This window comes from Bacillus rossius (genome assembly GCF_032445375.1).
Source record: "Bacillus rossius redtenbacheri isolate Brsri chromosome 9 unlocalized genomic scaffold, Brsri_v3 Brsri_v3_scf9_2, whole genome shotgun sequence".
Taxonomy (NCBI): Eukaryota; Metazoa; Arthropoda; class Insecta; order Phasmatodea; family Bacillidae; genus Bacillus; species Bacillus rossius.
This window is the reverse complement of record NW_026962013.1, coordinates 27,068,720-27,086,682: the sequence shown is the minus strand read 5'-3', so window position 1 is coordinate 27,086,682 and position 17,963 is coordinate 27,068,720. Positions and strand designations below refer to the sequence as shown.

The 17,963-nt window shown below is 35.9% G+C and overlaps 1 protein-coding gene across 2 annotated transcripts in view; it reads right to left on the bottom strand.

Annotated features, from left to right (window-relative positions):
- The window catches only part of LOC134542940 (neuropeptide CCHamide-1 receptor-like), a 953,117-nt gene that overhangs the window by 223,251 nt on the left and 711,903 nt on the right, over positions 1-17,963 (bottom strand). Inside the window, exon 1 of one of the 2 annotated variants that reach the window (XM_063387553.1) lies at positions 2,139-2,211. The exons of the other annotated variant lie outside the window; for it this stretch is intronic. The gene's annotated coding sequence lies outside the window, so the exon portion shown is untranslated. Of the gene's footprint in view, positions 1-2,138; positions 2,212-17,963 lie in introns of those variants that run through there. 2 annotated transcript variants of the gene reach the window in all.

Sequence of the window (17,963 nt, the reverse complement as noted above, 5' to 3'; positions counted from 1 at the left end):
ACGAGAAGACTGCGCGCCAGTTCAGAGTCTCGCGCTTAGAGGCTATACCGCGATATAAATATCAGCGAGCGTCGCTCTTATCAACCCGCCTCACTAACACACACATACACCCCTGACGAGGCGGGCCCCTTAAAAGCGCCATCGAGCCAACTAAAAGTCGAGATAACTCGATGGATGTAACGACGAACATAGAACAAGCCCTCCGGAGCTGTTTAGCACGTTTGAGGTCCAGGCACAAGAGATCAATAAGGGCGACATCCCTGTGTGAATCAATTCCCTCCTTACCCCCAAAACACGCAAGCCACTAAACTGGTATTCATTCTTGTTATACGGGGTGCAAATGCGATACTCTTAAGGACTCGCACTTGCTGAACGACAAAGAAAGTTTCTATTTTACCTAGAGTAATATTTTGATGTTCCTGAAAAACATAAATACATTTTAAAGAAAATGAAATAAAATGACACGCATAAACGTTATTTAAATGTAGTTGGGAGCTTGGCATGACGACAGAATTTTCAGTAGTTTTGCCATAACGGACAGATCTCTAATGTTATGCGCGGCTCTAAACGCTATTATACAGTTGGTTTTTTTTTAAAGAATTATGGCTATGAATTAGTACTGTTCTTCAAATATGACTGTCAATACGAGTGTTACAATACAATAACGTGGTATTATTATATTGAAGACTGTTTATTAAATACTAACGAAGAGTGTACTAATAAAAAACTTTCATACTACATTAAAATATTTACTTTGGGAGCGGGGGAAACTTTTTCCAAGATTATGTATAACTATAAGTAGCTAAAGTTCGTTAAGGTAAATAATTCAAAATTCATATCTAAAGGCATTATTTACAAAATTTTCATTGAGAAAATATAAGTTCAGAAAAATTCTATGTTTATCAAGATGCCAAAATTATAGAACTATTCTCAAGCAATTTCGACAATTTTATATGGAGAATAAATATCGAGTTTTTTTTCATAGAGTTATGTGATCGGTCATATTTCTCAAATAAGCTTTTGAGAAAACGAATCATTCCAAAATAATTTGTTGCAGTCTCAAAATTAATAGCATGCTTAAGCAGCTGTGGCAATATTTTTACGGTCTCAGTAATATGCGTCATTGCATTTATTTTACTCAAATTTTGATTAATTCGTAGTGCATTTTTATGACTAACAACTTAATATTGAAAGTAAAAAAGAATTTTCCAATAGTATGTTTCCGTTTTTTCACTTGTATATGTCTTAAATTTTAATGTGCAAAATGTTAGACATTACTTACTGCTGTCACAGGAAAAATAATTACGAAGTGATAATACGGGATATTTTTTACGTTCTCAAAAATAAGTAACCTTAATTCACTGCTTCGTAATACTTCACACTTGATTTAAAACTTTTTTTGGTCTTACGCCATTGCTTGTTTATGTCCGTATGGTGTATTACGTACGCACCAAAAAGAGTTTTAAATTTATCTTCTCCATTTAAAAAATGAAAAACATAAAACTTGATCAATTTTAAACGTCCATGTTATTTTAGTCATTAAAATTACGTTTTTCATTCATTTATTTGTAGTGTACGATATGTTTGGTGAATATGTAGATTGTTAAAATTACGGTTGAAAAGATTTTAAAAATAGTGATTTTATAATGTGATGCACATGTTTATAATAATCAAAAGAGATATAATGTAAGGGGAAGAGTTATCAATATTTATTGAAACTTGTTTAATTTTTGTTCCTTTGAAATAATAGTTCAAACCCCTATTTTCACATTATATTTTAGTATTGTTTTCTTTAAAAATTAAATACACGTTACAAAGAAATTCGGCTGGTGCGCATATAATAGCGTACCATTGATATTGCAAAAAAAAAAAAAAAAGCTAGATTTTTGAAGATTTGACTCGAAATACTTTCACGAAAAAGAATTACGGGCACGCCAAAACTATAGAATGTTTCTTGATCAAAGGTCTTTCTGCTGAAGGAAATGCGTCGTTGAAATCCTTGCTTTTAAGTAATAAATCAACTTAAAAACAAAGTTTTAATGCGAACTTGCATACGAGTGAGTAAAGACTCCCTGTTGTGACTTCTCGCAGCATTTTTTTAATTTTTTATTTTCCCCAGAACGTTTTATCCCACTCACCGAAGCTGGCGAGCGGGTATGGACCCTTTCCTCGTGACGTCACGGACGGCGCGCTACCATGTGCTCGCAGATCGGCGTCCCAACGCAGACTGGCGCCCGACGCGTCCTTCCTGGGGTGGGTTTGAGCAGGAGGGGGAAGGGATGGGGGGAGGGATGGGGGACGCGCGCGCGCCCACCGCGCACCCACACTGCGCACATTCTCGCAGTCACCGATCCCCGATCAGGCCCGAACATACACGAAGTTTGCCCGCTTCCTCGCGTCTCCCTTCCTCCTCTTGCAGACGCCGGCGGTTCTGACTTATTAGAGATTATGATTCTATATTATCTTTGAAAGATTTGTGCAATGGGAATGCATGACTTGATGTAAGTTTTTGGACATACGCCATTGCTAAAAACTTTTTCTGTTGAAGAAAAACTAAAAAATAAAAATGGTGTTTATATCCTTGTTGACACCAGCAATTTTTTGCTTAATTTTGTGTTTTTTTTGTCTTTTTTTGGGTTTTATTTAGATATTTCTTTATTTTTATTTTTTAGTTTTTCTTCAACAGAAAAAGTTTTTAGCAATGGCGTATGTCCAAAAACTTACATCAAGTCATTATAATTTTAAGTTTCTTATTTGTACTTCTTGCCACGCAATGATGCCCGCGCATGTGGAGAATGCAGACATCGATCGGGCCCAAAAGAGCGATGCTGTGATAGGAGTGGAGGCTTTTGCGAAGCAGCACTGCGGGAGGCATAACATAATAAAGCTTATTACTACATAATTCTCTTTGGCTGATGTCGCAGATAAAAAATAATATATTCAAGTATACGAGCGCTAAAGTAAGAAAGCAAGGTTGAAAGTATGCAAGTGTGAAAGTGTGCAAGTATGCTGCGTCATTTCCACCTCTTCCCTGTCGTATCCGCCTCTACTTGTTCCCCCACCACGTACCTAACTATTCCCCTCATGCGATTGGAATTTTCGTAACGCTCGAAAATTGCAGCCACCCTCAGCAAAGAACTTTCACTTTGGCTAACTTATACACTAGACTATATGTAATTTAAAATGCTACCCCTTAGAAGGTGAAAAAAAGGTAAATATGGTTTTAAGATTATTAATTATACCTTCGAAGCTAGTAAAGCGTAATAAAAGATATTGGGTACCACTAACAAACATACGAAAGCTGCAAACCACAATTTTACCATTTTGAGAAACATAAATTGGTGAAAAGGGAGTAATTAGGTATTAAGATGATTAATTATATCTCTGAAGCTAACAAAGCATAAGACAAGATATTGTGTTCAATAATAAACATACCAAAACTATCATCCAAATTTTTTTCCACTTTGCTAAATTCAGTCCCTGAGAGGTGAAAAAGGGGTATTTACGTTTTTAGGATAAATAATTATAACTCCAAAGTTGATCAAGCTCAAGAAAAAATATCGAATATGAAAAAGGGGTAAATAAGGTTTTAAGATAAATAAATATATATCCGAATCTAATCAAGCATAAAAAATATCTTGGGTACCAATAATAAATACAAGGAAGTTACAACCTTAATTTACCATTTTGCGAAATTCAAACCCCAAAGGGATGTAAAAAGGTTAAGTATTGTTTTAAAAAGATAAATGAACGCTTACAATTCATTTAGAAGTAGAAGTGAGAAAATAAGAAAGAACAACCTGCATGTAGATCATGTTTTGTATTTTCTTTTCATTGAAACAAATTCTTATTTAAGGGGTGTAAAAGACGGTAAGTTTTGATTTATTTTTAGAAATCGTACCTCCAATACTAATTCAGTACGACTTAAATTATTTGCTACGAATAATACAAATAATAAACTACTCATTATTAATTTACCATTTTGCGATATTCCGCTTTTAAGAAAAATATGCATACTTCCGTACCTACTAGATATAGGGTTAAGAAATATAGAGTAAATACTTCTTTTTCATTTTTCCATTACTGAAATGGTAAGGGGGTGAAAAAAGTTGTAATCTTTCTTTTGTCATAAAAAAACTCATATCTCCATAGCAAATGGCTATAAGAAACTGAGCATGAATAACTTAAATAACTAATTCTGTAGAGTATTTTTTACTTTTTTTTTAATTCGATCCCAAAGGCAGTATCACAAAGTTGCATTTTTTTTTAAAATAGTAATAGATCATATATCCAAACAAATTAAGCTGGAGGTAAGCAACTGAACAAGAATAACATACACTATTTGATTCCATAGAATGTTTTTTTTTTACCATTATTAATTTATGAAAAGGCTGTCAGTTCTGTTTTATTATAAAAGTCATATCTCTGAAGCTAATCAAGCGGGATGAAAGTTATGTGGTTTATTTATTTATAACCATGCAAAATATGCCTACTCATTTTACTACTTGCTTGAATTATATTTATTAAGGGGTGAAAGATTTTAAATAAGTTTTTAACATTTCAAATTTATATTTTATGATCAAAGCAAACTTAATTTAAGATATTGGCAATGATTAGCAAAACCATAAGTTAATCTACGTTATCGTATTAAATGTACTTCTAAATATCACCTCTCAAGTTGTAACAGGGGTAAATAGTTATTTTAAAAATCATTAAATAAACTTTATGGATCCACTGAACCAGTATAAGTCGCGTGACATATAGTACACAGGAAAATATTTTCTGTACTTTAACAAAAGATACCTTTGGAAAAACAGTTGCCAATAAATAGTTTGTAATACTACAAGAAAGATATTGTAAATTTGTACAAAACATAGCTATGGATATATTTGCATACATGGAATACGTTATTAGAGATAATACTGAAAATTGGTGTATAATTTTATATTTTAATTTATGTTTTATTCAAGCATTTTTTGAACCATGGATAAGATAATCGAATATTTAAAATTGGAATACACGATCACTTTATTATCATGCTTATAATTGTGCGCAGTTATCACTGGAAAGTTGTTCACTGAACGGTTTGAAAATAACTTCAACTATTGGAGGTACTAGCATAAATGTCTCGGTAAGGATCAAAATACATTATAACTGCGAACGCTATTTTTGTAGTGACACAGTTTATTTTTATGTAAATCTACAAATTTGCAAATACCTGTAATTTTACTTGAATATTTGCGTTACATTTACAAAAAAAAATAAGTCTATGACACTTGGATTATACGTTCTTTAAATGATTCATGCAATTGGGAGTTTTGATTGAATGCAGTTTTTTTTTTTTTGGGAATACGCCGTTACAGTTTTGCACTGTTTGTCATGGAAAAATTCCCCAAAATAAATTTTTAAAAAATTGGAATTTTTCCATGACAAACAGTGCAAAACTGCAATGGCGTATGTAAAAAAAACTGCATTAAAACAAGGATTACAGTTTTGAAACTACCAGACAGTCTACTGCTCAGTGTTTCGGACTGGCTTGGGAGAAACTACTGTACGTTGCTCGAGCCGCCGCTCAAGCAGCACAGCGCCCGCCTGTAGGGGCGCCTGCAGTCGCGTTCCGCGACCCAACTGGGGACGCATTCGTCGCGCGAAGAGATTCCAACTGGGTTTTAATCAGCGCTCGTTGCCTCTCCCTCGGTTAGCTGCGTGAGCGCCGCAAGTGGGACCGTGCGAATTCGTAACTTGCTTCGGTTCCCAGAGAGGTTGTAATCACCTCTCTCCTTTCCCCCTTTCCCTAAACCCACAACAACCCTTCTCCCTTACACATTCCCAGAAGTGCTCATGTTGTTTCGAGGGGCGATAAATAATACATACTCGCCCGCGGTCGAAATTCAACCCACGTTTCGAAGCGAAGAACGCAGTTTCAGTCAGGATAATGAATATTGTTTTTAAACTATTGAGTTTGTTTCGTCTTTTCATTTTGTCGTGTTTTTGTATCGTTTCAACTGTTGTGCTGATTTTTTTTTGTTCAATATTTTTGTGCTGTTATCATTTGTGTTTTTTTTTTCGTTCTCTTAGGCCATTTTTCTTTGTTTTTCTTTGTTTGTTGACCATATTCCTGTTATGGAGTATTATGTGGTGTTTATATCCTGTTGACAACAGCAATTTTTTGCTTAATTTGTGTTTTTGTCTTTTGGGTTTTTTGTAGTTTTCTTCTACAGACATACATGTGCTTAGCAATGGCGTATGTCCAAAAGCTTACATCAAGGTAATGAATACTCGTACACTGTTAAAAATGTTTACCCTAAGCATTAACGAATCATCAAAATATTCTCATAAATTTACACCCAAATTACGAACTCAAATATTCATTTTAAATACAGATATTTGTAAATTAGTTCAATTTGTTGAAGATGTTTGTAAACCTTTTCTTAAAGAGCTTTTCCAGTATTATATGTGCACATTATATAATAAGCATAATAAAAAATAATGTCATATTATTGTATATTAGTTTATCTTCTCCATTGTTTTTTTTTTTAAAAAAGTATGCTTGGATGAAACAAGATTTAAAATATAAAATCATGAGCCAACTTTCGTAAAAAATACTCAGTGTTATCTTGAAAAACATATTTCATATATGCAAAAAAACAATAGCCATATGTTGTACAAATTCACAATAATTTCCTTGTAGTATTACAAATTACTTCTTGGCGAAGATTTCTTTTGTAAAAGTACAGAAATATTTTTTCTCTGTGTTGCAATCTTTGAAAGTAGATTGATGGTTACGGAGTTTCCTTTTTCTGAACATGAAATCAAAAAAATCATATCTGGAAATTAGCAAAACCTTCAAAAACTTATTAAGTCTACAGTAAAATTATACATCTTTCTTCCACGCTCATATTTACCTTATTTACTATATAAACCTGAAATACCAGGCCCGAATCTGGAGTAGTTTCTACTAATATTTAGTTAGACTGATTCTAAGATGAACATTTCGATTATTTCAGGTGCAGACTTTGTCGAAATGTCCGTTTTTCTGCAATTTCAACCATGCATGATTTGTGTTAGAATCAGAGTAAAAAAAAAAAATCTGAGTGAATGAAAGTGAAGCACAATTTCCATTAGCATTGGTAAATTATAGCCTATGTTTAGTGGGAAGCCTACGATTCACTAATCCTTCTGGACATACCCGAATACTCACGTTGGCAAGCCTTATTTTCACAGACGAGAGCCAAACCCGATGTTCCCCAAGTTCATGCTCGCTTTTTTTTCCGTACCACAACAGGTGTATTTATTTGGGGGGAAAAAAATTCGCAGGCATTTATTCTCCAAATGCGCGGGTTTAACTTATAAGATGTCATTCTTAATATTAGCAAGAAGTAATTATAAATACTTTAAAACTTTGTGGATGGTTGATTATATTAGGTAAGTATATCTACATTAAAAATACTGTAAAATCATTTTATGGTTGCTTAGCAAATAACTTTTTGATATGTAGCTATCTAGTGCTAGGAAACCGTTTACATGATTTCACAGTATTTTTAATGTAGCTATCCTAACCAAATCAACCGTCCACAATGTTTTAAAGTATTTATAATGTAGCTAACCTAACCTAATTGACCATTAGTTATCATGAGTTGTATATTTATTTACAATGGAAAAAAAACCGAAGATGCACTATCGGGGGTTTGGCTCTCTCGTCTCTTAAAAGAAGACTTGCGAACGTGAGTATTCGGGTATGTCCAGAAGGATGAGTGAATCGTAGACTTCCCATGCTTAGTGGTATTAGTCCGCGAAGATTGTGAATATTCTGAAATAAATGGCAAACTAGTTAATTGAATGCGTCATTTACCAACTCCACAATTTTTAACACATCTGAAAAATTAGCTGATCATCAAAAGATATGATAAAATAATTAAACATAATTATTTCAATTTATAACATCCCCTGACAAATTAAGAAATAATAACAAATTAATGGTTTAAATAGCCCTTATATTAATTTTGGAAGTTAGTTTTCAATTTTTCTCTTGGATATTTATTTATTTTTTAAAATAATTTGGTTTAACAAATTGATACTACACATTTTAATTCCGTTTACTTATTAAATCTAAAATGACGACGCATTTGCTCAAAAGGGTTAATTTCAATCACATGAGTTATACTTTAAACATAAATACTCTATCCAAGATATTTAAGTACCCATTAAACATCCAAACATCACTATAAATTCTATACTCATTGCATATTGAATTCAATTGCAATATGTGGATTTATACGAAAATTAGTTATTATTTTTCACATCATATAAAAATGCAATACTTGTTTCAATAATAATTCAAGTCAGAGATGTTTTAAAATGTACGATTAGTAAATTATTTGAAATTTTTGATAGAAAAATTTACGCCTACTACATAAAATTCAAGTGAGTGAAAATTTACTTTGCATATTCTTCCACAAAAAATAGCGACTGTACATACTGTACTGTACTAGTTGCTATATTCCATTTGACGTCTGCCTCGCTCGCACGTGGCTCTTATTATTTTAGTGCCAACTAATTCATGGCAATTCGTATTCATAGAGCGACTAGCGATTCAAATCATGTAAGAGTATTATGTATTCGGCTCACGTTGTTACAAAACATGTGGTCATTTAGAATGAGCTATATGTTTCGTGTTGAAGCCAAGTAAGCAAAGTGCGTACGTACATAAAACAAAGTGCTTAACATTTTCAGATATAACAAAGATTTCTTCGTAAAATAACTGAAAAAACTTCCATGGTAATAAAAATTCCTGTTTATTTAAAATATGTGTTGTTAATTTAAGCCTTTAAAGTTGTATAAACGTGTTTTCCATGCTTAACAAAATTATGAAACTTGATTTACAGGGACGGAAAATTTTGTCTCACTTGAGAAGCTAAACATATACGTGTATTTTAAAACGTGGTGTATGTGTGTTTGGCAGTTAAGTCTTAAGTTTTTTTTAATGATTCTTACGATGGGTAAGATTGATTAAAATCATTATTTTGGACATGTGCCAATGCTAGATTGCACCGTATATCGTAAAGAAAACCTGAAGAACGAATGAAGAAAGATGAATACAAAAACACGCAGAAAACAAGCCAAAATCAACCCAAAAATGTAGAATTTAAGACAGCACAAAGAATTACGTGAAAGTAATTAGAACAAAGCGCAGAACAGACGTACACGCTGTTTTTACCTGATGACAAACAAATCTCAAGTTCTCGAAACGTCGTAACTGTTTAGTCTTGGGAAGCCTTCTGAGCTCGTCTGCGCTTTCGACGTTGTTTCGTCAAAATACCTACTTCATTTCATCGCTGGGTTCACATGTTCGTCGCTGTATTGTCGGTGTGTTGTTCAGTTTATCTATTTAGTATCGTCGTCGGGTTCCTCTACCTGTCGCTGTGGTGTCCAAGGTTGTTGTTGTTTGTATATATTCAATGTTTTCGTGGTAACTGTCTCGTCTTTGTCAGACCACTGTGTACAGCGAAAACTATCAAAGGTGTATGTCCAAAATAATGATTTAAATCAGTTAAGTCTTAACCAATTCGCAGCAAGGAATGCTTCTCCGTAATTCTGCCAGGAAAAATACTTCTGCGAACACACGAAAGATTCCAGCGTGTGGGTAGGGCCCTTCATGTCGCCCGACCTCACCACAAATTAATTTTCCCTGAATAATTTCACCTCGTTCTAAGACTTATACGCCAACTTGGCCGAAAACATATTGGAAAAATCAAACTTGGTTAAGGCTGGACAGGTCCCGCTATATCTTGGACTGGATCTGTGCACTTTTAGACAATAGCTAAGTTTGTAGGAATAACTGGCGTATTAGTTCACGGGCTATCCGCGATTGGTGGTCCTCTCTGCTCTATTTCTATCTCTTCCTATCGCTCTGTATTTCCTTCTATACATCTATCTCCATCTCTCTATCTCTTCAACCCTCTCCATCTCTCCATCCCTCTATCTTTATACATATATCTCTATCTCTCGATTTCTCTACATCTCCCCTCTAAACAAGTGTCTGACCAAATGTAACGAAACGCGAGGCATTAAAATTAATAAATGAGTTACATGCATAACAGATTTTTGTAATGTCAATCTTACATTTTTTTTCGAAATTCAACAGTTAAGGGAATCAATTAGAGTGATTTTTGGTCTTACAATAAAAATTAATATTTCTGAAGCTTACTAAACTGCAGAAAATACATTAAATGTGGTAAACCTGTATAAAGAGCGTTATATGTTGTGTATACTAGACAGAGGAAAAGGTTTAGTCGAAACAAATATTTACTTGGCGTAAAACAATATTGTATTGACCTAACTGAAGTTTACGTGTAAAAATATTTAAAATAATATAAAGTTGATCTGATATACTCTTTCCCATTTCAGAATATTTGTTTGAATAAACATGTGTTTACTAGGATGTTGGAAGGCGCCTAAGGCGCCCGTTGAATATAAGAGAATGATGAATATAGCAGGCACTTTGATTTAATATGCACGAAGTTTTCATTGAAAATTGACTCTCTTTTATATATTCTGCCAATGAAAATTATTTCATATATATGAAATGATAAAAAAATATCTGACAAAAATTACATTAAGTGCATCTGTGCTATTTACTGATAATTTTAGCAGCAAAAAATTAAGTGACCAAAAAAGAAGAATATTATACAAAAATTCAAAAGGGCGTAACTAAAAAAAATTCAATCTGCCAAAATATCTTTAGGACATACAAACATGCCACATGGGGAATCACATTTAAACTTTAAACGAAACGCACGATGAACTGAAATTACAGATTCACTCTTAGCGAATTGCAGAACACAAAACGCTTTACGCTCAGAAGTCGCCATTTTGCGTAGGTGGCGCTGCAAGCGGAAAAAAAAAAAAGCAATACTCGCTCATGAGCTTATCTCAAACTGTTTGGGAAACTCTTTCATTGTGACCTTGAACCAACAACTATCTACAACGCTTACCGTTGATAATATTAAAATTTACAATTTGGAACATTCTTTTATGGACATACTGTATTTAAGGGTCTTTTTGGGTAGTTACTGTGTGCACAGCTCGCACTGAAATACGCATGTGGAATAACGCCTTTTTTTTTCTGGGAGGCTTAAAGCTCTCACTCTGATCGGCATTATAAAAAATTAAATCCTTTTTGGGATCACCTCTATCAGAAATGTGCTCTTTGATCTTCCGCACTGCGCCACAGATGGTTTAATAATTTACGAAATGCGCACGAATCCCGAGAAAGTGCAGACTGCATGATGCACTCTCAATGCAGTACTGATTTTTTTTTTTGATACTGCTCGTGGGACGTGGGAACCGATACTTTTGAATTAAAAAAAAAAGGTTATTCTGATCGCATCACCGGTGTTGTACTCTATCCGGTTTGATGGTACTGCTTACCCATGCCCTTTGCGCTGCAGGTGAAGTTCGACTGGGCGATTCCTTCTGCAGCTTTTGGCAACACTGTTTCGATACCCCGCTCGGGGTATTTGCCGAGGTCTCGCTCGCTGTGCGCGTTTCACGTCTGATGACCAATCCTACTCACCTCAGAACAGCGAGTGTATAGTAGAACGGTGTGGCTATTTTAAATAGTTAATGCTGTTACCATGTTGGTAACTGCCTCAACCGTGTGTGATTACTTGCTGGTCATAATAGCTAATTGTTTGATATTTATTTAATTTCTTGTTATATTTAATTAATTTTATTTTCTGTATGGTACTTAATTGGTAAAATTTAATTCCTTGAACTTTCTTGAAATTGCACTATCGAGCTAGCGAGTGTTAAGTTCGTACACTATGCCGAAGATTTCCGAGTGGAATGCCCCGAGTCAAGGCCGCGAGGAACGTGGATTGCTCGATGTGTCGCCGGAGTGGACGGACCGCAAGGGACGAGTGCCTACGCTGAACGAGCGTGGAGGTTTTGGCGGTCGGGGTGCGTTGGAGAGACGCGAGGCGATGGACATGGCTGGTGCCCCGGGGTGGACAAGTGCCGTGGCAGCGGCGGACTTGCTGCGACTCTGAAAGTAAGACTAGAGACCCTTAATTAATTCCTGGTGATGGTTCGTATGGACGGAAGGTGGAGAAAAAGAATTTCAATTTGACTTATGGCTACGTGAAACGATCGTGACTGCGTCTAACGTCTTGTGCTAACGTGAATATAACTTATAAATACTTCTGAATAATCGTGCTCGATACAGCTCGATATAATGGTGCAAAAACAATACGGAAAGGACCGTTCGGTAAAAATGGCCATATAGACTTTTGTAAGAACTTTCATAATAATATTTCCATTTTTAGTAAATCCATGCGCATGGTGTTTTTGCTGGTGTATGCCCTGTATCACTTATTAATTTTTGATGTCAGTGTTAAGTGTATGTTATTATTGTACGGCGTCATCACTCGCAGTAATAGTATTGCATTAAATTCATACACCGTACGTCTGTTTGCTTTACATGTGACGCCCCATCGACCCCACTTCAATTTGTTGCTTATAGAATCTTTTTCGAATCCCATACACACAAGACGGGGGAAGAGTACATATAAGAAATTTTTTTCTTTGCTTCCCTGTGGCGGTGTGTGTGGAGGGTTTTTTGTAGACCCCGGTAGCGATCAAGGTTTTTGAGATCGCTGGAGGCCGGGGTTACAATGCGACGGGTTCCATTCAAGTAATCTTTTCGCTCTTTCCATTTTGTATGTATATACTTAATTAAGACGTACGATTTCTGTGTCTACAATATCGTTTACGCAAGGACTTATTGATTGTGATGGCATAAGCCGTCAGTGTGTAGAGGTAAAGGTTACTCGACTGGAAAAAAGAGTTGTTTTCTTTTTCGTGGAAAATGGTTTCTTCGTTTTATATATAACTTCGTATAGCCGGTCCAACAGGACTCAAATACTTAACTAGAACAAACCATTTACGTCTTCTATTAAAATAATTTTTTACCCAGAACGGGCCAATGTCATGAGTTATTTAGTAGGTGGTTTAATCTATACATAATAATTTGTATATATGCCCCAAAAAGCTTTCATGGATGAGACAATCTTTTCATTTCCTCTTTTAAACTGTTGTTTATAACTTTGGCTGTGGGGATTAAAGAATTAATAAAATGAACTATTAACGTGGAAAGACCAGTATTTGCTTAAAAAAAAAAAAAAAAAAAAAAAGTTTCGCTATTCCATCTCCCTCTACTTCAATTCTATACAACGAGCTAATTCCATGAATAATTGCTGCCTATTGTGAACGCCTGATACAGATAAGTGTTTCCCATTTCCTCGTCACAGTGGTGAAAGGAAAGAAATTTAAAGAAATATGTTAAACCCATCGCTCGAATAATCCGTAACCAGATTTATATTCTCCGGCCCTCTTTTATTTTACGTGGGGGGATTGCATCCTTAATTTCACGTATCAAGAAAAAATAAAGTTCTATAATAAATATTTAAGCCGTGTCGTATGTACATCAACAAGTGGAAAAATCTAACGCTTTTTTACTCATAAACGTAAGGTGGCCGTAGTTAGATTAAAACCCTTACCTTCGGCATGTCGCAAATTTTTGAACAACGGGTCAATCGGAATTGTCATGAATTCGAATGTCCGGGCACAACAGTTGAATATAAAATTCTTTAATATTTTACCATTTTAAAGCGTGTTTCGAGTATGTTACTCCTGTTTTTTTTTTGTTTTTTTTTCAGTTTTGTGTTTTAATGCAGTAAAGTAGTATGTAAATGTCAGACCGGCGACAGGCTTCAGGCTGTGGTGCCTGTGGTGCCTACCGCCATCTTGGATTGTGACGTCACGGTGGCCATCTTGGACTCAACAATTCCTCAAAATTCCTCCAAAATGACTCAAAATAACACGAAAATTCCCGTTTTGAGGAAAAATTTCTCGTTTTCTTCCTCAAAAATTAAAAAATTAGGATTTCGAAAAACCTCAAAAGTCATTTTGCCTTAGAAAGAACACAATGTCCATATAGAGGCTTAAGCATCCATGTCTACAGCCTCCGATAAGCCTCTGACGTCATCATGGATTATGTCATCATGGAATATGACGTCACCGTTGCAATTTCCGTACGACTGCCATCTAAAAAATCTATATTTATTATCCGATTTTAATGAAAAAAAAATTTAAAAGGTAAAAAAAATTCAAGTAATTAAATTTTAATAAAATATTTAAAAACATACTTTTACAACATTGAGCTCGGAGTCCTCGGCACGAACCTGGTGAGGGCAAAAAAAAAAAAGTGACCGAACCTTCCTCCAAGGAAGACGCTGGCAGACTGATTCCCCCCACCAATTATGTCAAAGTATATATATCGCCACCTAGTATGACGTCATGTCCGCCATCTTGAAAATGCGTAATTTTAATGCTAGAAAATGAGGAAAAATCTTAAAAATTATTATTAAAATTTAATAAAAATTCTTTTAATCCTTCGTTGCACTTTTAGTTACGTCTGCTATCTTGGAAAATCGTAATTATTTAGCTAGAAATTTTGAAAAAATACAAAATTCATCAAAAAATTCACTCCTTAAAGTAATGATTAATTATATCGATTCCTGTCCTTAGTTCGATCCCTGGACGACGCAAAAAAAATTAATTTTATGTAAAATTAATAAATTTCAATAAATCACGATCAAAGTCCTTAAGAGACTTAAAATCATCTACTACCATCTTGCTATAAACCATTACGACTGCCATCTTAGATATTTGTATTTACTGACTTATAAATTCAGGAAAAATACCAAAATTCACCGTAAAAATCACACATTGCTTTACATATTGAATCGCTACTTGGATCGATCTATGGATGAAACTATAAATAAATTTAATTGAAACACTAGAAAAGTGTCAGGTTCGAGATATAACACCGCAAGTACTTTTACAAACATAATATTTATTACATAATTTTTTATTCTACTATAGGATCACTTGCGAAAGCCAGCATTCTTATAAACATTTAGCATTGCATAAGCGTGAAATGACTAATTCTTAGCTCCAATCGGTTTATACTAGACAGAGACCAACCAGAACCTCTACTGACATAGTCCTCTTCTTGACAGAGTTTCTGGATACCGTGTTTAACAGTTTGCTTCACATCATCAGAACTGTAAATTACAGCAGCCGATGTCTTAAATGCACACTTCTTCACTTTGCCATCGAACAAATATGGCTATCCATATGTACAGTCAAACCGCAAGTTATATTTCAAAGATCCGTTTGTTGTTACGTCATCAGTAAACTGATTGGTTATGTTCAGTCTGATATCGTAAAGAAAATTACAAATGTCTTTCGATTCACTAAGCGTATTTAGACAATAGTAGTCTTTCAATGTTCCACGAAATACAGACTGCGCCAAGTAGAAGCCATTATCATTCACCTGTAGAGCACCGATCACAGTCTTAGGTTTAGTTCCATGTCCAGATGCCATAGCAATCGGTTACTGCGCATCTGTTGTTTTCTCTTGCTTGTACGCTTTCAAGTCTCCAATCTAAGGCGAGGAGTCGAAATTTCTGCAGGTAGTTCAGCAGTAGGCGCACGGACTTCACCTTTACAATTTTTCGCATTTCGTCGCAAATTATCAAATCGAGTAAACCATTCATAACACTCATCACAGCGAAACTTCATGCGAGAAGGATTCTTCGTACATTTACTCCTCTCATGTCTCCGTACATCATGAACAAATACAAACGTCATATCTCAGTAGCTGCAAGTATACCGCGGTGATGAAGACGAGCCTTTCAGACCCGATACAGATGTCGATGTTACTGAAATTGTACCATTTCCAGGCATACTCTTATGCACATCAATCATTCGCTGTTGTATAGAAGCCTTTACTTTCTGCCGCGCAACAGGTCCTTTGAATTTTTCCAAGTTTTGCTGCAAATTAGCATTTCTTGTAAATTGCTTGCGATATTTCTCACAGCCAAACGTTTTTCGATAAATGTTCTTGGCACATTCTCTCTTCTCGTGTCGACGAGCATTGCTGTTGTTAGAGAAAATCTTGTCGCAGTAACGGCACCGATGTTCGTTAGTTGTTGTCGAATCATCAGCCAAGTCTCCATCGAGGGTGAAACGAAGTTCGCCGAGTTTTCTTGTGCCGCCAGCACTATCGGCATTAACGTATCTTCTGCTGGTGGTACCGCGACTGTTTTAGTCTCCTCCAATGACGTCGTCGTTGCCAATAGGATCTGCTCCTTCTTCGTCGCCGCTGTCGTCAGGGTTCCCGTAGACGATGGTACAACGTCCATCAAGTTCGCCGTTATAGACGGTAAAGATGCCATCGAGTTCACAAGAACTTATGCACCAGAAGAAACAAACTAGGTGATCCTTACACCGTCGACGACAGTAACAAACAGAGGGATCTTCTGTCAAGGACTTGCTTATATACATGCACCCAATAGAATAATACGCTAGTCAAATCAAGAACCATTTACTATAATACTAGAGTCAAAAAATCATTTAAAACAGAATCACACAGTATTGAAAAAATTTGATGCAGAGTGATACATTCTCGTCACATTAATTCGATCTCACCAATATATGCTAGGCTCCAAGAGCTCCAAATGCTCCAAAGCTCCAAAACTTAACAACTCCAAAACTCAAACAGCGCCAAAGCTCCAACAGCTCCAAAGCTCCAACAGCTCCAAAGCTCCAAATGCTGAATCAGCTCCAAATGCTCCAACAGCTCCAAAGCACCAACAGCTCCAAAGCACCAACAGCTCCAAAGCACCAACAGCTCCAAAATTCAAACAGCTCCGCAGCTCCAACAGCTCCGCAGCTCCAACAGCTCCAAATAGCCAACAGCTCCAAATCTCCAACAGCTCCAAATCTCCAACAGCTCCAAATCTCCAACAGCTCCAAATCTCCAACAGCTCCAAATCTCCAACAGCTCCAAATCTCCAACAGCTCCAAATCTCCAACAGCTCCAAAGCTCCAACAGCTCCAAATCTCCAACAGCTCAAAATGCTCCAAAGCTACAACAGCGCCAAAGCTCCAGCAGCTCCAAAGTTCCAAAGCTCCAAAGCTGCAACAACTCCAAAGCTCAAACAGCGCCAAAGCTCCAACAGCCCCAACAGCTCCAAATGCACCCAAAGCTCCAACAGCTCCAACTGTCTATAGTTCCAACAATAAATTATGTCAAAACTATTTGACTCCAAATAGTCTTAGGCCTTGCGTTATTTGACTAAAAGACCAAGAGGTTACGAAGCTACGATAATACATAACTGCTTGTATACATGAGTACTTGACTACGAAACTACACGACTACATGGCTCAAATTGCCGCATCTGTCTTCGACGGAATTTTCTATTTTACTCCAACTGCTCCAACAGCATTATGTTATAAGATTACAAGGCTACTTGGTTACGTAGCTACAAGTCTACGAGGCTCCAAGGCATCATGACTACGTGACTACGAGCCATGAGGTTACGAGACTATGCGATTGCGAGTCTACATGGTTACGTGATCGCGAGGTTATAGGACTACGAAGCTTCCAGAACACAAGGTTACGAGACTGCGAGGCTACAACACTACGAAGCTAAAAGGATACGAGGCTACGTGGCTACGAGACTACTTGGCTCTAACTGACTACAATAGCACCATTCAACGGTGAGAGTTAATTTATCTCATGCAAAATAACCTGTTTAAAGTAGTGTCGATTCTTGTCAACAGATGACATCACATGCTGCTTACAGGTAAATATTATTTAGTTATTTTATGCGGGATGCAGGATACTCACTTACGTTCGCAACAGTAGGATGGCTTCGCTAAGCACCAAGGAGAAGGAAGTTCGTCTTGCTTATTAGTGATTTTCAGATGTCTCAGAGATTATTATCTTTATATATATATTTCTTGTGTGCGTGTGTATGTCACTGAACTCCTCCTAGACGGCTGTACCGATTTTGATGAAATTTTTTGTGTGAGTTCACGGGGATTCGAGG